Source organism: Eleutherodactylus coqui, chromosome 3, assembly GCF_035609145.1.
Source record: "Eleutherodactylus coqui strain aEleCoq1 chromosome 3, aEleCoq1.hap1, whole genome shotgun sequence".
NCBI classification, from domain to species: Eukaryota; Metazoa; Chordata; class Amphibia; order Anura; family Eleutherodactylidae; genus Eleutherodactylus; species Eleutherodactylus coqui.
Genome location: NC_089839.1, coordinates 124,527,849 through 124,549,785, shown reverse-complemented (window position 1 = coordinate 124,549,785; position 21,937 = coordinate 124,527,849). Strand labels below are relative to the sequence as shown.

Sequence of the window (21,937 nt, the reverse complement as noted above, 5' to 3'; positions counted from 1 at the left end):
CCCGTTTCGGCGCGGGACATCTCCTTTAAGCAAATTCATTATTAATCTGATCCTGCCTGCAATGTCTTGTCAAATGTGTGGGAAAAAAAAACTTTTACTGGCCGCTCAAGATTCTCACCCCCTCCTTCGTGGACAAGAGAGGGATGACCCATTACGTACTTTTACATGATCTAGCTCCACCCCTTCGATACTGGCCGATTGCGTCTTTCTTCACACTTTCATTTAAACTTTACAGTCTGCACGTCCACATCACAACCAAGTAAAGTCTTATGCATGAGGGGGGGGGGGACTTTTATCCCCAGTCAATATCTGCATCACACATTTTACATTCATCACAGCCTGAACACGGGTCTTTAACTCTCATCCATCCATGCGCTCAAGTCTGCCCCGTCAACCCCCCATTGAAAGTGTACCAGTACATACAGATGCACAGAAAAAAAGTGTAACAAACATACATCAGTTGAAAAACATTGAGGTGAGTGCTATAATGTTATAAAGTACATGATTCTATTGAGATGAGATTGTGAATGAGCGCTATTTTTGACAAATTATGTGAAAAAGTTTGCTGAGTGACTGAGACATTCTATCTTTCTTATTTACTGAAATAAATAAAATTGCTATCTTTCCTGCCTTCTAAGACAGTATAATTCATTAGATTCATTACAAGCTTCTATTCTATTAAAGCAAACAAAACTACTTTTCAAGGTTAGTATTGCATTCTCTCCGCTCTGTTATCTCTTTTCCTTGAAAAGCTAGACTAAGACACTGCAGCTTCAAGTAAACAATCCTTCTTTCACTAGAAACGAGCTCAGTTAACCACTTGTATGTATGTATCTATATATATAAAGCTGAAAGCCCTCACTGACTCACTGACTGACTGACTCACTGACTGACTGACTCACTGACTGACTGACTCACTGACTGACTGACTCACTGACTTGCCAAAAGTTCTCCAACTTCCCGATATCGTAGAAACATGAATTTTGGCGCAAGCATAGATTATCTCCAAAATAGGAAAAGTAATTGGGTCCCAACTCGATTATTCAATTCTAGCGCAAAAGAATTGGCATCGAAATTTTACGTACATAATCTAAATCTGTCACTTCCCAATGCCTTAGAAACTTAAAATTTGGCACGGGCATTGATTATGACATAAATAGGAAAAGCTAATGGGTCCCAACTCGATTATTCAATTCTATGCGCAAAAGAATTAGCGTCCAAATTTTACGTACGGAATCTAATTTTCTCACTTTCCGGTGACATAGAAACAGGAAATTTGGCACGAGCATTGATTATGTCATAAATAGGAAAAGTTCATAGGTCCCAACTCGATTATTCAATTCTATGCGCAAAAGAATTGGCGTCAAAATTTTACGTGCGGAATGTAATTTTTTCACTTTCCGGTGTCATAGAAACGGGAAATTTGGCACGAGCATTGATTATGTCATAAATAGGAAAAGCTAATGGGTCCCAACTCAATTATTCAATTCTACGCGCAAAAGAATTAGCGTCCAAATTTTACGTACGGAATGTAATTTCTTCCCTTTCCGGTGTCATAGAAACAGGAAATTTGGCACGCACATTGATTATGTCATAAATAAGAAAAGCTAATGGGTCCCAACTCCATTATTTAATTCTATGCGCAAAAGAATTAGCGTCCAAATTTTACGTACGGAATGTAATTTTTTCACTTTCCGGTGTCATAGAAACGGGAAATTAGGCACGAGCATTGATTATGTCATACATAGGAAAAGCTAATGGGTCCCAACTCGATTAATCAATTCTAGCGCAAAAGAATTGGCGTCAAAATTTTACGTGCGGAAGGTAATTTTTTCACATTCCGGTGTCATAGAAACAGGAAATTTGGCACGAGCATTGATTATGTCATAAATAAGAAAAGCTAATGGGTCCCAACTCCATTATTCAATTCTATGCGCAAAAGAATTAGCGTCCAAATTTTACGTACGGAATGTAGTTTTTTCACTTTCCGGTGTCATAGAAACAGGAAATTTGGCATGAGCATTGATTATGTCATACATAGGAAAAGCTAATGGGTCCCAACTCGATTATTCAATTCTAGCGCAAAAGAATTGGCGTCGAAATTTTACGTACGGAATGTAATTTTTCCACTTTCCGGTGTCATAGAAACGTGAAATTTGGCACGAGCATTCATTATGTCATACATAGGAAAAGCTAATGGGTCCCAACTCCATTATTCAATTCTATGCGCAAAAGAATTAGCGTCCAAATTTCACGTGCGGAATGTAATTTTCTCACTTTCCGGTGTCATAGAAACGGGAAATTTGGCATGAGCATTGATTATGTCATAAATAGGAAAAGCGAATGGGTCCCAACTCGATTATTCAATTCTAGCGCAAAAAAATTGGCGTCAAAATTTTACGTACGGAATCTAATTTTCTCACTTTCCGGTGTCATAGAAACGGGAAAATTGGCACGAGCATTGATTATGTCATAAATAGGAAACGCTAATGGGTCCCAACTGCATTATTCAATTCTATGCACAAAAGAATTAGCGTCCAAATTTTACGTGCGGAATGTAATTTTCTCACTTTCTGGTGTCATAGAAACGGGAAATTTGGCACGAGCATTGATTGTCATAAATAGGAAAAGTTAATAGGTCCCAATTCCATTATTCAATTCTAGCGCAAAAGAATTGGCGTTGAAATTTTACGTGCGGAATGTAATTTTTTCACTTTCCGGTGTCATAGAAACAGGAAATTTGGCACGAGCATTGATTATGTCATAAATAGTAAAAGCTAATGGGTCCCAACTCCATAATTCAATTCTATGCGCAAAAGAATTAGCGTCCAAATTTTACGTATGGAATCTAATTTTCTCACTTTCCGGTGTCATAGAAACGGGAAATTTGGCACGAGCATTAATTATGTCATAAATAGGAAAAGCGAATTGGTCCCAACTCGATTATTCACTTCTATGCGAAAAAGAATTAGCGTCCAAATTTTACGTGCGGAATGTAATTTTCTCACTTTCCGGTGTCATAGAAACGGGAAATTTGGCATGAGCATTGATTATGTCATAAATAGGAAAAGCGAATGGGTCCCAACTCGATTATTCAATTCTAGCGCAAAAAAATTGGCGTCAAAATTTTACGTACGGAATCTAATTTTCTCACTTTCCGGTGTCATAGAAACGGGAAAATTGGCACGAGCATTGATTATGTCATAAATAGGAAACGCTAATGGGTCCCAACTGCATTATTCAATTCTATGCACAAAAGAATTAGCGTCCAAATTTTACGTGCGGAATGTAATTTTCTCACTTTCTGGTGTCATAGAAACGGGAAATTTGGCACGAGCATTGATTGTCATAAATAGGAAAAGTTAATAGGTCCCAATTCCATTATTCAATTCTAGCGCAAAAGAATTGGCGTTGAAATTTTACGTGCGGAATGTAATTTTTTCACTTTCCGGTGTCATAGAAACAGGAAATTTGGCACGAGCATTGATTATGTCATAAATAGTAAAAGCTAATGGGTCCCAACTCCATAATTCAATTCTATGCGCAAAAGAATTAGCGTCCAAATTTTACGTATGGAATCTAATTTTCTCACTTTCCGGTGTCATAGAAACGGGAAATTTGGCACGAGCATTAATTATGTCATAAATAGGAAAAGCGAATTGGTCCCAACTCGATTATTCACTTCTATGCGAAAAAGAATTAGCGTCCAAATTTTACGTGCGGAATGTAATTTTCTCACTTTCCGGTGTCATAGAAACGGGAAATTTGGCACGAGCATTGATTATGTCATAATTAGGAAAAGCTAATGGGTCCCAACTCCATTATTCAATTCTATGCGCAAAAGAATTAGCGTCCAAATTTTACGTACATAATCCAAATCTCTCACTTCCCAATGTCATAGAAACATGAAATTTGGCACGCGCATTGATTGTGTCATAAATATGAAAATTTAATAGGTCCCAACTTGATTATTCAATTCTAAGCGCAAAAGAATTAGTGTCCAAATTTTATGTACGTAAACTAATTCTCTCACTTCCTGATGTCATTTTATATGAAGGAAACGTCGCATGGTTACCTCCACGTGGTGTTTCCTGGGTAACGCAGAGAACTATGCAAAATGGTGAACATATGTTTTTCCTCAGTATCTCTAAAGTAACCACGACTTCATAAGATTTTCCGTGTGAACACCAGATAAACACCAGTACCAAATTAACTCGGGCGAAGCCGGGTATATCAGCTAGTGTATATATATATATATATACACATACATCTATATCTATCCACCTAGTATTATACACCTTTTCCTCTCTCTGTCTGCCACCAAATCACATGCTTTGTAACTTTCCTCTCGACTTCGCTTGTTCTCCATATTTCTCTCCTTACCTAACTGCCAATGTAACCTTCAATAGACACTCTCCCGACACCCTCTTTATCACTTACAGATACTTTTTTAAACAAATAATGTGTACATACTTAAAGCGGTTGTCCCACCGTGCAAAATGGATCTATATACTTCTGTATGGCTATTACAAAGCAGTTTGTAATATAATGTGTGCTTTGTAATTATGCCATACAGAAGATATATACTTACCTGATCCGGTGCCCGCCCTATATTTACCTGTCCGTTGCCTTGACTCCGACGATTCCAGTGGTCGCTCTTCTCCTAACAGTTGCGCAGGCGCAGTAGCTGGTCCTGGCTGGTCAGGTCCCTGTGAATGCGCCTGATGCAGGCACATGCGCAGTCTGTAGCTGGTCCTGCTCTATGGCAACAGCTTCCCCTGACTCCGGCAGAAGAGGACTACCTTCCCCTGGCTCCGGCAGAAGAGGACCGGGGGAGGGGTGCGGGAGTCGGGCGGCCTGTCACTTAGGAGGGGGGGGGCGGGAGTCGGGCGGCCTGTCACTGTGCGGGGGTTGGGGGTGGGGGGGGGCGGTGCGGGAGTCCAGCGGCCTGTCACTTTGCGGGGGAGGGGGTGGGGGGGCGGTGCGGGAGTCCAGGGACTTGTCACTTTGTGGGGGTGGGGGGGCGGTGCGGGAGTCCGGCGCCTGTCACTTTGCGGGGGTGCAGGGTGGGGCGATGTGGGAGTCGGGCGACTTGTCACTTTGCGGGGGTGGGGGTGGGGGGGCGGTGCGGGAGTCCGGCGGCCTGTCACCTTGTGGGGGGGCGGGGCGTGAGTCGGGCGACTTGTCACTTTGCGGGGATGGGGGCGCGGTGCGGTAATCCGGCGACTTGTCACTTTGCGGGGGGTGGGGGGCGGTGCGGGTGTCCGGCGGGCTGTCACTTTGCGGGGGTGGCGGTGCGGGAGTCGGGCGACATGTCACTTTGCGGGGGGTGGGGGGCGGTGCGGGAGTCGGGCGGCCTTTCACTTTGCGGGGGGGGGGGTGCGTGTGTGGTCACATAGACTTCTTGCGGAGGTGGGTGTGCGGTCACATAGACTTCTTGCGGGGTGCGTGTGCGGTCACATAGACTTCTTGCGGGGTGCGTGTGCGGTCACATAGACTTCTTGCGGGGTGCGTGTGCGGTCACAGACTTCTTGCGGGGTGGGTGTGCAGTCACATAGACTTCTTGCGGGGTGGGTGTGCGGTCACATAGACTTTTTGCGGGGTGGGTGTACGGTCACATAGACTTCTTGCGGCGTGGGTGTGCAGTCACATAGACTTCTTGCGGGGTGGGTGTGCGGTCACATAGATTTTTTGCGGGGTGGGTGTACGGTCACATAGACTTCTGGCGTGGGTGGGTGTGTGGTCACATAGACTTCTGGCGGAGGTGGGTGTGCGGTCACATAGACTTCTGGCGAAGGTGGATGTGCTTTTGCATAGACCTCTGGCGGAGGTGGATGTGCTTTCGCATAGACTTCTGGCGAAGGTGAATGTGCTTTCAAATAGACTTCTGGCGGAGGTGGATGTGCTGTCACATAGACTTCTTGTGGGGTGGGTGTGCGGTCACATAGACTTCTGGCGGAGGTGGGTGTGCGGTCACATAGACTTCTGGCGGAGGTGGGTGTGCGGTCACATAGACTTCTGGCGGAGTGGGATGTGCTTTCGCATAGACTTCTGTCGGAGGTGGATGTGCTTTCACATAGACTTCTGGCGGAGGTGGATGTGCTTTCAAATAGACTTCTGGCGGAGGTGGATGTGCTGTCACATAGACTTCTGGCGGAGGTGGATGTGCTGTCACATAGACTTCTGGCGGAGGTGGATGCAAGAGTGCACTTTGGGGGGGGACTGTGGGAGGGCATTGTGGCGGGTGACACTGGAGGGGGAACTGTGGTGGGGGCATTGTGGGGGGTGCACTGTGTGTGGGTTCTTTGGGGGTGCATTGTGTGTGGACACTGAAGGGGGGACTGTGGGGGGGCAGAGTGGAGGGGGCACTGTGAGGGGGGGCATGTGTGTGGGCACTGGAGGGGGCACTGTGTGTGGGCACTTTGGGGGGGCATGTGTGTCTGTGTCATGCTTGGTGCTGCTTTCACTTTCAATAAGCAGAGGATCGCGATGCTCTGCTTATTGAAAGTGCTGCTACAGATCAGGATCTCTTGCTACTGCGGTGACAGCTGTAGCAGGAGATTCCTTCATCTCCCCAGCATGTCCCCTCATCACTGGAGGCTGTGACACTGTTGTCACAGTGTCCAGGGATGAGGGGACATGCCGGGGAGATAAAGGAATCTCCTGCTAACAGCTGTCACAGCAGTAGCAGGAGATTGCACTGCTCTGTCATTGCTTTGAATGGAGCCGCCGGCTGCCGGCTCTATTCAAAGCAGTGAAGCGTGCCTGACGCCGGTCCTCCAGTCATGTCACCGGCATCCTCGGGAGCGCGCATGCTGAGGAGATAGAGGCAGCAGTGCATGATGGGAACTACCCAGCGGTGCCATCTTTAAAAAGTTCTTCAGGCAAGCTTTATAAGGGGAAGAAAAGGAATAAAAAGGTGAGGAAAATATCGTTTTTAATGGGAAAGGCTGTTGTGTGTGATGCTTCTTCTCTACAGGGCATTCATGGGGGAAAAAAAAATAGTTTGGGGGGTGGGACAACCCCTTTAACCTTCTTTGACTGTCTCTCTGCTCCTCACTTCAGCACTTTCTAGTAAATCTTGGTCTTTCAAGGCACCCTTCTTGGTCCTAAGAACCTCCTCCCAGTCACTATGCTGTAATCTACCGTGCGGGTCCATGTTACACATTTTCATAAGAGTTTTCTTACATTTTACAAATTGGAACCCTTGTCTCTCGGCCAACAATTGATCTGCACGGCGGCGGCCCTTAAGGGGCTCCACCTTTTTTAATAAGGTCTTACGCATATTAGAACAACAACAATAATAATAATAACACGCTCCACAGAATGTATCCTTCTGATCCAAATTGTCAGCCCTTATGTATGGCAAAACAACCGAAAGTATCTTCTTCTATGGAACCAGCCTCACAGAATGCATCCCTCTAATCCAAATTGTCAGCCCCTTATGTTGGCAAAACAACCGAGGGTTCCTCCTCCTATGAAGCCTGTCTCACAAAATGCATCCCTCCTATCCAAATCGTCAGCCCCTTATGTTTGGCCGAGGGTCCGAGGGTCCCTTCTCTTATGAGACCAAATGAAAAGAGAAAGAGAAAAAAATAAATCCTGCAGATACAACAAACAACCTCCACTATCGTTAAAACACTATGGACTTCAGCAACAAATAGACTATCGACCAGTCCCTGGATGGGCGATTGGTGCGCTTATCACGGTTAGTGGTCCGTGACGGCAAACCCGGAGCCCACGAGTTACCGTGTAGAACTCTTAACCCAACCCGTCTAGTCACAAAGCACAGATAGTCCCTCCTGCTGCAAGTCTCCCAGCGTAAAACACAACATAAATATATGCCGGTCTTACCTGGAGTTCTGTGAGTTGATCAGGCTCGGTTTGCAGCAAGACGGCTTCCCCGTGGCGTGGATCCGGGTGGTCTGGGCTGCACAGCTCCGGTTTTACTGCCCCACATTGGATGCGCCATCTGTCAGGGAAATTTCTGCGTACAGCACCAATAAGGCCCACCCCAATGTCCCGCTGTCGGCGGTAAAGAAGAGACACCACACACGGAGGTCTGGTATAGTTCCTCACAAGGGGACATAACTGCGCACTTTATTACAGATTACATGGGGTCTTATACCCTTTGGTCACGTCACTAGGAATGGGTAATGGTCTCATTGGCTCAAATTCACCGCATAACCATATATGTGAAGTCTGCATTTCCGCCTGAGGCAGTGATAGTTATATACGTAGTTAAACAGTCGTTATCTAGATACGGCGCTTCTGCAAAAACAGCCAAGCACGCGGCCTTTGTATCCGGTTCTGTATCATCTCTGAATTTCTGGACACATCTTTCTCAGCCTTGCAAACCTTTGGAATATCTGATGTAAGGCGGCATATTAAGTTTTTCTAATTTTAGCATTGAATAGAACTTGCATACAGGTATAAAAGCATAAAAAACATATGGCAATATATACATATACCCTCACAGTGTTACATTACTAGTAGTGTGCACAGGTACGTACGGCGGGGGACTCCCTGACCCTCACCCACGCCAATGTCCCTTCCTGGAGGTAGCCCCAAAGGTGGACAGGTCCAGGCCACCAACACTGACCCTACGCTGCCTAGTAGCAGGACAGAAAGGAACCGCCGTACCTATGCAGAAGACAACCTACTAGTACTGACAGGCTAGGCCGATAGAATAAACCAACACGAGAGGAGAACCACAGAACACAGGCAAAGCTGGATGGAGACAAGGTAACTTTCACTGGAGCAGGACCGAAGTCAGACACACAGGGAACGGAACCAATAACTGGCAACTGTTATCAGCAGCTGCCAGACTATATTCAGGAGTCTCCGCCGCTTGAGCGGAGACCAATCAAGTCGGCTGACTGGAGCTCCCAGCCAGACACTATAACTCACAGAGATAGAGCGCGCGCGCCTTTCATAACAGGCATGTGCGCGTGGCTGTGCGCGCCACACGCCACGTCCGCACACTGCAGCACGGCGCCGCCACTCGCCGACATGAACGTGGGCGCAACACCATCCCAGAATGCCACGGCGAACCGCGCCACTGCCACCCGTGGTCCCTGACCAGCCTCATGGTAACAAGTGGCACCCAAATATGACATAGCTCTGCACCCTAGCGAGGCTCACACCAGCCACTTTCATACTTGCACATAAAGAATTATCATATATGAGTATTTCTATTAATAATAATCCCCTGCAGATAGGGTTGCCACCTTTGTCACGAAAAAATACCGGCCATGGTTTAAAAAGGGGCGTGGTCTATCACAGCATATTATTTGACCTCCGAGCACCCAGTGGCCTCTAATAATCACACCCTCACTGACTGCTGCATCACTTGACACAGTGGCCCCAGTTGAATTGCCCCATGGCAATTTCCCCCCAGTGGCCCCAGTAAAAAATAGCGAAGCCCCCTTCCCCCACAGTGGCCCCAGTAGAAATAGCGACCTCCCACAGTAATATTAACCCCACAATAATATTAACCCCCCCTCAGTTTGGGCTGGCTAGCCAATCAGAGCATTATTTTTCCTGGAGGTGGGGAATTCAAGCCCCACTTCCAGAAAGAAATGCTCTGCTGATACAGAGCACATCGCTGCAGACTGTAGGAGCGACATGGACCCGCAAGCGAACTGGAACACCGGCGGTAGGTGAGTATTAGACCCCCCAGTGTGATTACCCCGGTTGTGAATCGCTTGGAATACCAGCCTCGGTCAGATGGGCGGTCGGGGCCGGTATTCAAAAATACCGGCCTGTAACATGGCTGGTAAAAAAATAAATAAATACTGACACTGGCCTGGCGGGTAAAATACTGGCCAGCCCGGTGAATTATCGGCCGGGTGGCAACTCTACCTGCAGAGCAGCACTTCTCCTCCCTTTCCTGCCCTGTCTGCCTTTATGTTACCTTGGCCTATTTGTCCTGTCAGTGTTTTTAACTACATCCATAAATTTAAGGACGGTCCACAAAAACTGGGTGTTTTGTTCTGCTGTCTGTAGTAGTCCGACAGAAAAAAAAGTCTGTGTTTTTTGTAAAGTTCGCTCTATATGTGTTTCAGTTTGTGACAGTCACAATGCAAATGTCACCAGGAGGAAAGCAAGAGAACATTGCTCAGCCAGTCCCTACTTGGGGATCAGTCCACTGCACGCACATTTTAGTTTCAATCAATTTTTATTAAACATTTTCAATTAATACAGAGCAGTGTTTCACAATATTGATCTGCCAGAGTTTTTTCAGTCAATACATGACCAGATCACTTCTCTGCAGGTGTTATTATAATTATAGCAGATTATACTAAATTTTCATAAAAAAGAAAGGTAAAGAAAATGAAAAAGGAAGAACACCTAACCGAGGGGAAAACAGGGGGGGGGGGGGAAGTAAGGGAGGGGGAAGACCGTGCTTTCTCGATTCAACGGACCTCTAGAAAGAAAGGACTATCTTGTGTCTGTTTGGAGAAGAGGCCAAGAGGCAAAGGCTGTTAACAGAGGAGCAGACAGATAAATTCCTAAAAGAAAAGGAAAGTATTCTTCAAGAAGTTGAGCAGCTGAAAGCAAAGAGTGCAGCTCTCTTAAAGGAGAATGAGCATCCTGAGAGATTGGCTAAGGAAGAAGCTGATCACCGGGTGTTGCTGGAACAGAAGAATGTTCAGTGTGAACAGAGCTTAGAAGAAATGAGAAGTGAGAAAAAGAAGTATGAGGGATAGCTTTCAACAGCCCATGAAGAGATGAAAGACCTCAGAGATGTAGCCAGAGATGAGGCTGAACGCAGAGTATGTCTGGAGGTACAGTCTGTGCAGTATGAACAGGACTGTAAGAAACTGCAAATGAAAACCCAAGAGTTGGAGATGACGTGTTGAGTTAGAAAGGGCATCTACAGATGCACGTAATCAAACTACAGGTTTGCAGAAGCAAGTTGCAGAGTTGAAAATGCTGTTAGCAAAGAAAAATGGTGACTTGGAGTGCCAGCTAAGTCAGCTTAAGGAAAAGCTGGAACTAGAGAAAGCTGCTTGCAGTCAGGCAGAGAAGCAAGCAGAGATCTTGAAAGACTTACTGGGTGACAAGGAAAACCAGGAAGCGCTGCATGAGAGACTGGTGTCCCAGCTACAGATGAGCTTGGAGGAGAAAGCTGAAGTACATGGAGCCCAAATCCAGGAGCTTGAACGGAGTCATGCTGTAGCTGTGGGGAAACTGTCCAAGCAGTTGAAGCAAATTGAAAAAGTGAAAGAAACATGGAAAAGTGAGTGTCTTGAGCTGACCCAAAAGGTGAAGGGGTTGTTGGAAGACAAGTGTGCATATGAGTGCAAGAGAAATACAGTGGAAATGCAGCTCCAAGAGCTACAAGTAAAAGTCACTGAAAGTGACAGTATGCAGACAGCGTTGTCTGAGCAGGTGAATAGACTGCAGGTGAAGCTGGAAGCTCAGAGTGAAGAGTTCCAGAAGTTACTGCAAGAAGAAACGCAGCAGAGGCTTGGTCTCAGTGCAGACCTGAAAAATGTGTTCCTCAAGCAGTTAGAAGAAGATGCAAAAGCTAAGAGAAACCTGTCAATACAGATTGCAGCACTTCAGGCTGAGGTGTCTGACCTAAAGTATAGACTGGAGAAGAGTGCTGTGTGCTTGGATTCTGTGGAAGAGCAGAAAAGAGAAATACAAGAGGAGCTAGGAGCTACAAGGCAGAAGTATGAAGAGAAGATAGCTGCCTGTGATAAGCTTGAGAAGGTTAAAGTACATCTTCAGCAAGAGACAGAAGGTGCTTCTGTGAAGCTTGGTCTCCAAAAGGAGCTTGTGTCCAAACTAAGAAAGACGCAGCAAATATGTGAACAGCAGCTTACACAGGAGAAAATCAGGTCTGCAAGATATGTCACTGAATGTGAACATGCTGAAGAAAAGGTCTGTATGAAAGGGACTGAAGCGCTAACCTTGACGCGCACGCTGAAGGTGGTGTTAGAAGAAAAAGTGGTATTGCAAAGGTCCGCTAAGAAGTTAAGTGCAAAGGTGAAGCTCTGGGAGTCAAAGGGTCATATTGCTGAAAAGAAGGTTCAGAGACTAGAGAGGCCTAGAGCCCAGTTCAGACAAGTGAAAAAAAAGAAGACCCTGTTGAATTCTAAAAAAGAGATAAAAATTGTGAAAGGTATTGAGAAAGTGAGAGCTGAGCTACAGATGGGAGTGGAGCAATCCTCTGAAGTTCAAGTCACCAAAGAGAAGGCAGAAGGTGAAACTGCTATAGCAGAGAAGGCCACGAAGGTAGCAGAGACTGGGGAAAAGGCCTCAGAAATTACTCCTGTCCTGGATAAGGAAGTTGTGCAAATGAATGGAAGTGTCTCTGTGGTAGAAGGCCCACAGATGGAAATAAGTGCACATGCCGCTACTGAAGGGCAGACTGAAGAAATGGCACTTGCAGCAGTTGAACAGATGAGTGATGTACGATCGGAAGTATTCCACATGGAAGTTGAGCTTCAGAAAGTGCAAGTTAGGGCAAGAGACCCTAAGCCGTTCCACACTGAAATGGAGGACTTGGTTAGCTCCAAGGGTGATGGTGAAAAGACGGTACATGAACTAGAAAAGTCTACTAAAGCTTGGGACAGCAAGTAGAAGAATTGAAGGTTCAGGTAGAGAAACCTGACGATAAGTTACAAGCCACAGAGGATACGAAGTTGCACTTGGGAGTCAACTTGCAAGCTGTGAGAGCACGGTCTGACAGAGATCGGCAAGGTTGTGTTGAGCCGAGTGAAGACAAGAAGAGAGAACTTGTCAGACAAGGAAAACTAGAAAGAGACCCCCGAGCCTGGAGCTTTGACCCGGGAGGGCCAAGAAGAAAAGGTGATACGGCCTACGGCCTATATCAAAGGGGGGGGGGGTGTAGCGGTGCAGTGCACAGGGGGGCCTGTAGAGGGCTAGAGACAGGACTCCTGGGAGAGTGTTTGGCTGAGAGAGCCAGAGAGACAGCTCAGTGGAGCTGGGAGGGCTGCTAGCCCAGGGTCTGGTGCAGACCAAGAAGGCCAGAGGTTGACAGGGTGACGCTCCTAGCCTCAACATCTGAGAGAGGGCCAGCGCAGCATAGGAAGGTGGTGCAGGCTGGTGGCCTGAAAAGGCAAAGAGTCCGACAGGGATGATGCCCCTGGACTCCCACCCAAGTTGGGGTGTTTATGGACATGATGTGATGTGATATGCTGTGCTGTGGAATAAATGCTGGCAGGAGCCAGACAAAGAGATACGCTAGTCCTGAGCCGTGTTTACCCTTGTGGGGCGCCATTTCTGGTATGAGAGGTCAGTGATCCCGAGGCAAGAGTACCCCCCTTGCTACAAGCCGTGGTAGAGGATTGCGGAGTTCACCCATTGCTTTCAATTGGCTAACGTGGCACTGAGCGTCCGGGCTTAATTAACCAATCATAGCCATTTATTAAATGACATCATTGAATGGCTGTGTTTGGTTAATCCAGTGACAGCTTTCATTGGCTGACACGGCGCTCGATTAACCAATCAGAGCATTAGCTTGCTGGAAGCGGGTTATTCAAGCCCCGCTTCCAGGAAGACCTGCACTGTTGGCATGAAGGAGGACACGGCAGCCTGCAACAGTGCCACAGGCCATCGCGAGGGACCTGAACGCCGGCTGCTCGGTAAGTATTATTAGACAGTGTCTTATTTTCAGGGAAACACGGTATTCTATGGAAATACTCCATTCATTCAATATAGTGTAATTTTTAATTTGTTTAAATCCACATAATCCAGATATTTTCTGAGGAAGGGGCTGCGTCCCCAAAATGTGTTATTGGCCATTTTATTAAATAATGAAGAGTCAGGTTAATTGCCTTGATTTAATAATCTTTTGGGTCTGTTGGGTTGTGGCTAGGGTCCACGGTGTTTAACCTTCTGAAAGTTGCATTACTGCTCCCCGTAATATATATCAGAATGGCAGCACCTTACATGATATTATATCACCTTATATGATATTCTTAGCAGACATCGCTCCACCCTCTTCGTCTCTTCTTGCGATTTTATGGAGTGTGTGATATAGAGTTTGGTCTCTAACAGTGGGTGGGACATATGTTCGTGAAAATGTTGGGTCGTCCGTGATGTTTGTTCCAGCTGTCCTGAAAAAAGTTGAAGAGGAGATTGGCCACCTAGGACCTGTCCCTATATCAATAAAGCTTTCCAAGACACACACATGTATGTAAAAGGCCGCGCTCACATGAGAGTATTGTGGCAGAGCATTACGCGTGTAATATGCTGAGCATATATCCCATAGAGCTCTGTGTGTCTTGAAACGTGCATATTTACGCATGGCATAAAAAAAATAGAACATGTCTTATTTTGGGGCATTTTATGTGTAAGCTGCCCATTCAAGTCTAAGGCTACATTCAAATGAGCATTAAATTTGCGCAAATATAACCTCCATTTTGAATTGAGTCATATACATGGGCAATGCTGCAAGGTAAAAAAAAATCTCAGCATGGCCTGTTTTTTTTGTGTCGCTCGGAACGCATTGACCATTGTTTTCTATGGAACACTCAAAGACATCGCATACCATGTGATGTGCACTCGAGTGCAATGTGATGCTTCCCATTGAAATCAATGGGAATGGCATATGGAGTTGTGCTCGGGTGCAGGATTTCTGGAAGAAAATTATAAGGTATATACAAGATCAATGGAGAATAGTACGGTAATACCCAGGGAGATACAAACTGTAATATTCCATGATGACGAGAGAACAGTGCCAGACAGATCTACTCCTCTAAAATTCCCTAGATTCATCCACATAGTTCTTCTAGTAGCGAAAAGACTTTTGCTCAAGCATTGGCTTCTGCAAACAACCCCAGGAATAACAGAGCTGCTAACGCAACTTTAATTCCTATTAAGCATGGAACGAGTGGAGACAGATAGACACAAAGAGAAGGCAGCAAAAACATTTTTCAAAAATTGGCAGATTTTCCTCCAGTCACACTACACTGACCAAGAAATTAGTAAGATAGTGATGCCCTTTCAGTATACAACATGGTACCTACCCTGTTTCCCTGAAAATAAGACATACCCTGAAAATAAGACATAGCATGATTTTCCAGAATTTTTGAGGATGCAAAATGACTTTTCAGGCTTTTTGAGGATGCTTGAAATATAAGCCCTACTCCAAAATTAAGCCATGCTAACAGGTAATTAAAAAAGTCAATTTAAATAGTGTCCAGGCAGCGATATATGTAAAAAGATTAAACCTTTTTGAACAAAAAGTAATATAAGACCCTGTCTTATTTTCGGGGAACCACTGTAATACAGGAGGCTAGAGACTCTTTGAGAAGACTGAACATCAGCAGAAGGCAGGATAACGGGACGGACCGCAACGGAACATGAGGCATAGGATAGGGTCTGGACGGAGACGGAAGGAGGAGAGGAGAGGGGGACAGAAATATTGAAAGTACCCCCTTCTGGTTATTTCCTTCTCTTTTACATTTTATTATGCTTATTTTTGTTTAATTTGAAACTCACAGATTTATACAAAAATAATGGGAGGATTGAAAATATTGAGTAAACTTTGGCAGGAAAGTGGTACAGGAGATCAATATGTTTGATATATCATTGTATCTTTTCAAGATGATTTGTTTCTGTATTATTTTATTAAGATGATCTCTTTCTGTTTTTTAAATTGTAATGGAAAATATTTGCAAAAAAATGTAAAATAAAAAAGATGTTTGGAAAAAAAAATCAATGGGAATCACTTGCCAATTCTCCGATGTACGTAAATAATGTGCCGGGGGATTGGAATTTCACAGAAATGATGAGATGTTTTTGCATGAAAGACGCCTCACATCCGTGGGTGGAACATATGATGTCAAGCACGATATCAGCCTGGGTTTCTTGGCCCAATATCATGTTCGTCTGTGTGAATGTAGCGTAAAATGTACATGAGTATTTGCTGTGATTTTTATGCAGGTTACTAAGAAGACAGATAGAGAAAAGGAAAACAGGAAGTGGACATTGTGTTTTTTTGCGCACATAAAATATGCAGTACAAATATGTGCAAAACCCCCACAAAATCAGCATACATGCACTTAGAATGCAGATCAATGTGCAGTACACAGGTTGCGTATTTGGCACAGTTTTATTTTAATACTATTGTGTAAACTCAGCGCATACCCTTGATCACCAACACTGCGTTAGGCTAATGAGCCATTTCAATCAGTGTTCGGTGATTCCCCTGGCCGTGTGAACGAATGGTTGCGCAGGCACAAGGGCAAAATACACTAGTTCACTGCACACAATTTTTTCTATTGTATTGCATAACACTCTTGTCTGTTGAAGGCCTGAGGTTGATTTCATCCAAACGTATTTGCGCCTGATATATGCAAAAAAATGAACCCATTGATTTCAATGGGTTGTTCACATGCACATATTTAGCACAATTCTGTCATGCAAAAGCAGCATGCTCCACTTTTCTGCGCAGGAAAAGAACACATCTTCAAATCATTGCCATTTCAGTGCAGGTTTTTTTGAGTGTGTGGTTGTGTACGACTTGCGGATGCAAAAAAAAAAACTGTAAAAACACATGCGCAACATGCAGCAAATAGTACCCATTCATTTTAATTAGTGGTTCACATGTGCATATTTGATATGTGCAAAAAAATACGAAGCATGCTTTAGTTTCCTGTGCATTTGTGGTACAGTGAAATATGCTGAGGCCCGAACAAATATGCAATACCCATTCAAAAATGCGTGCAGATTAGAGATGAGCAAGCGTACTCGGAAAAGCACTACTCGCTCGAGTAATTTGCTTTATCCGAGTATCGCTGTGCTCGGGTCTGAAGATTCGGGTGCCGCTGCGGCTGACAGGTGAGTCGCAGCGGGGAGCAGGGGAGAGCGGGCGGGAGAGAGGGAGAGAAAGATCTTACCTCCGTTCCTCCCCGCTCTCCCCTGCAGCTCCCCGCTCCGTGCCGGCACCCGAATCTTCAGGGACGAGCACAGCGATACTCGGGTAAAGCAAATTACTCGAGCGAGTAGTGCTTTTCTGAGTACGCTCGCTCATCTCTAGTGCAGATACATGTACACTCGTGTGAATGTGGCCTTAGGGCTCCCACACACTTGCCTTTTTTTATCGCGATTGTCAATGGGACTTTCTAATGTTAAAAACGCAATGCACCAAAAACACAAGTTGCGTTTTTAACATTAGAAAGTCCCATTGACAACCGCGTTAAAAAAACGCAAGTGTGTGGGAGCCCTTAGACCTCATGTCCACTGGGAAAATCAGGCCCGCTACGGATTCTCCATGGAGAATCCGCAGCAGGTCCCTCCTGCCCCGCGGACATGAGCGCTGAAATCAGAATTATACTTACCTGCTGCGGGCTGTGCGTGTCTTCCCTTCTTCCCATGCCGGATCTTCTTTCTTCGGTCCGCGGATCCGGACGGCTTCCTTAGGCTTCAATAGAAGCCTGCGGGAGCCGTCCGCACGGGAGACCCGCACCAAATGGAGCATGTCCGGATTTTTTCCTGCACGGGGATCCGCGTCTGCAGGGAAAAATGACATCTGCAGGTATTTAACTACCTGCGGGTGTCTAATGCATCCCTATGGGGCGCGGATCCCCGCGCAGGAAAAATGCAGCGGATTTTAAATCCCAATTTGTAAGTGGACATGAGGCCTTAGGCCTCATGTCCACGGGGAAAATCAGGCCCGCTACGGATTCTCCATGTAGAATCCGTAGCGGGTCCCTCCTGACCCGCGGACATGAGCGCTTAAAATAAGAATAAACTCACCTCTTGCACGCTCCGGATCTTCCCTTCGCGGCGGCTTCATCTTCTCTCCGTCGTGGCCGAATCTTCTTTCTTCGGCCCGGCGGATGCGCAGGGCACGGCGTTGCGTGCCACGCGCATGCGCCGGCCCGAAGAAAAAAGATCCGGCCGCGACGGAGAGAAGATGAAGCCGCGGTGAAGGGAAGATCCGGAGCAGGTGAGTATATTTTTATTTTAGGTCTCCTAAATGGAGACCTAAATGGAGCATGGTCCAGATTTTTTCATGCTCCATTTAAAAAAAAAAATCACTGTATTTATCTACCCGCGGGTGGTCAATGCATCCCTATGGGATGCGGATCCGCGGGCGGGAGAAGAGTTAAAATCCGCTGCGGATTTTAATTCATCTTTTGCCCGTGGACATGAGGACATAGGAATGCATTGACCACCCGCGGGTAGATAAATACCTGCGGATGGTAATTAAAAAATTTCTGGAGCATGAAAAAAAATGGACATGCTCCATTTTAATGCGGATCACGCGAGCGGGAGCTCATGGAGCACATAGCTCAATTGATCTCCCGCATGAAAAATAAAAGACAATTACAATGGATCCGCACTGCATCCGTAGCCCAAATCCGCGTTACAAATCCGCAGCGGATCTGATTTTCCCCGTGGACATGAGGCCTTAGGCCGGCTCTACACGGCCGTGACGGGCTTCGCCACGGAATATTCCGTGGCGAAGCCCGTCACGGCGCCCCCCAGAGACCCCATACTTACCAGCAGATCCGGTGTCTGGGTCCCGCATGACGCTTCGGCGAGACGCGCCGCAGCGTCATGTGACACGCTGGCCACGTCACAAGACATGCCCACAGCGTCACATGACGCGGCGGCGGTAGGAGATTTCACGCTATCTTCCGCTGTGCTACAGCGGAAGATAGCCTGAACGGACGGCTTCCATTGACTGCAATGGAAGCCAGCCGCGCGTGCACCAGCGGCATAGAACATGCCGCGGGTGAGAACGGGATATTTCATGGTGTGGAATTCCGCACCGTGAGCACTGAGCTATTAGGTTCACGCGGATTACGCGGCAGAAATCCGTCCGTTGGAAGGAGGCCTTAGACTTCCGATTCTGGGTGTGAGCTTAAGGCCGCCTGCAGACGGCCATTTGGGATCCCCAGCGAGAAATCTCACATCAGGACCCAACCCGTGCCCCTGTAGGGACCAGTGTGGCTCTCACCTTCTCCCACGGCTCTGTAATGTGCCAGCTGCCGCCCAGCCGACACATGCGCAGAGCGGGGGCGCCGGGAGTGACATTTCTGTGCGGGCCTCTGCAAGACCCGCACAGAAATAGAACTTGCCACGATTTGTTTTCCGTGTGTATTGTCATGCGGCCAAATTGCGGCCGTCTGCATAGGATTGCGTTTTGTAATGCAATCCTATGCAGGCGGGCAGGGGCGGAAATTCTGCGGGGAAAGTTCCCACAGAACTTTCACCCGTGTGCAGGGGGCCTAATGCATTTTTTGCTTACAAAACGTAATGTAAAGAAACTGTACGTGCTTTCAATAGTGTATCGCGCGCACAATAATCACATGGCACATCACATTGTAATGCATGTTTTCTTTAAAGATCCTATAAGACATAATGCTCAATTCTTCCCGAGGAATCAACCAAAATAGGACAAGCACTGAAACCCATGTAATTTACAGGCACAAGTTCCATCAATGCCGCTATGGGACGGGGCTAGCTGCTGACATATACCATGTGACTGCAGCCGGCGGCCGCTACGCATATTCAGAGTAAGGCAGCCTGCAGACGGGCGGATCGGATCCGGCGGCAAGAATTCTCACCCCGGGACCAGACCCGAGCGCCTGCAGGGAGGAGCGCGTACTCACCCGCGCCCGCGGCTTCGGCTCTTTATGTGTCGGCTGCCGGCGCATGCGCAGACCGGAGCCGGCGGACGGGTGAGTGACGTTTCTGTGCAAGGCTCTGTGAGCCCCGCACAGAAATAGGCCATGCCGCGGTTTGTTTGCCGCGCGACATTTCGCGCGGCCGTCTGCATAGGAGTGCGTATTGTACTGCACTCCTATGCAGGCTTTCAGTGGCGGAAATCCCGCGGCCTAAGGCCGCCTGCACACGGGCGGGATTTCCGCCACTGAAAGCCTGCATAAGGCCTCCTTCCCACGAACGGATTTACGCCGCGTAATTCGCGGCAAAAGTCCGCTGCGTTGCCCGCTGCTATTAGGTTCTATTGAACCTAATAGCACAATGCTCACGATGCGGAATTCCACCACGGAATTCCGCACCGTGAAATCTCCCGTCCTCACCTGCGGCATGCTCTATTTGCCGCGGGTGTACGCGCTGACAGCTTCCATTGCAGTCAATGGAAGCCGTCCGTTCACGCTATCTCCCGCTGTAACACAGCGGAAGATAGCGTGAAAACGCTTCCCCGCCTACCGCCGGCGCGTCACGTGACACGGCCGGCCGCGTCATGTGACGCGGTGGGCGTGCCACATGACGCGGCGGCGGTGGGCGGGGAAGCGTCTTCATGCTATCTTCCGCTGGTAAGTATGGGGTCTCTGGGAGGCGCCGTGACGGGCTTTGGTGCGGAATATTCCGCGGCGGAGCCCGTCACGCTCGTGTGAAGCCGGCCTAAGAGTGCATTACAATACGCACTCCTATGCAGACGGCCGCCGTTTGGCCGCGCACAAACCGCGGCATGTCCTATTGCTGTGCGGGGCTCACAGAGCCCCGCACAGAAACGTCACTTACCCGGCCGCTGGCTCCGGTCTGCGCATGCGCCGGCACATGAAAGAGTCGGGGCCGCCGGGAGGCATATTTGCACTAACTGCTTAGGTTAAGCAGCGCTGCTGATTAGAGCCACCTGATTGGCTCTTCGGCACCACGTGACTACACAGCGTGCATGCGCATTGCCTTCAGCAGCCGTGCACTACACACTACAGTTAAGCAGACGTGCGCTACACACTACACTTAAGCAACACGGGCTTAGGTTTAGGGTTAGGCTTAGGGTTTAGGTGTAGGGTTAGTTTGAGGGTTAGTGTTTAGGGTTAGGTTTAGGGTTAGGGTTGGGGTTTAGGGTTAGGTTTAGCTAACCCTAACCCTAAACCTAACCCTGTACTGCTTAAGTGTAGTGTGTAGTGCACGTCTGCTTAACTGTAGTGTGTAGTGCACGGCTGCTGAAGGCAATGCGCGTGCACGCTGTGCAGTCACGTGGTGCCGAAGAGCCAATCAGGTGGCTCTAATCAGCAGCGCTGCTTAATCTAAGCAGTTAGTGCAAATATGCCGCCAGGAGCGGGTGAGTACGCGCTCCTCCCTGCAGGCGCCGCCGGATCCGACCCGCCCGTCTGCAGGCGGCCTAATATGCGGCGGCTGCATATTACCCCATTCAGCCGGATTTCTCTGGCGTGGCCGATGCAGCCAATCAGCTGGCTGGAATCGGCACCACGTGACTCAGCGGCGTGCCCGCGCATTACCGTCCACGATGAACTGTGCCCGCACGTCACGTGAATTTGCCCGCGGATTCTGACCACTATTCATCTACAGAGGAAGCTGATGGTTGGACGTCTTTTTCCCAATTTACAAGATGGGAGAGTAAGATTTGTGCGCTATGTGTGGTGAGTACCCACCTGAGATTTGTGCGCTGTGCGCTACGTGTGGAGACGCGGCCACCTGAGATTAGTGCGCTACGTGTGGAAACGCGGCCACCTGAGATTAGTGCGCTACGTGTGGAGACGCGGTCACCTGAGATTTGCGCGCTGTGCGCTACGTGTGGTGAGTACCCACCTGAGATTTGTGCGCTGTGCGCTACACGTGTAGACGCGGTCACCTGAGATTAGTGCGCTGTGCGCTACGTGTGTAGATGCGGTCACCTGAGATTAGTGCGCTGTGCGCTACGTGTGTAGACGCGGTTACCTGAGATTTGCGCGCTGTGCGCTATGTGTGGGGACGCGGCCACCTGAGATTAGTGCGCTACGTGTGTAGACACGGTCACCTGAGATTAGTGCGCTGTGTGCTACGTGTGTAGACGCGGTCACCTGAGATTTGTGCGCTGGGCGCTACGTGTGGAGAATACGCGACCTGAGATTTGCGCGACGCCATCTGACGCGACCTGAGATTTGTGCGATGCCATCTGACGCGACCTGACTTTTTTTTGCAGATTTGTGTGCTACGTGTGGAGACGACATCCGAGATTTGTGCGCTACGT

At 47.6% G+C, this 21,937-nt stretch overlaps 1 pseudogene; it reads left to right on the top strand.

Moving 5' to 3' along the window:
• Positions 1-10,965: 10,965 nt before the first annotated feature.
• On the top strand, positions 10,966-15,526 carry LOC136620164 (myosin-9 pseudogene; annotated as a pseudogene).
• The last annotated feature ends 6,411 nt before the right edge of the window (positions 15,527-21,937 follow it).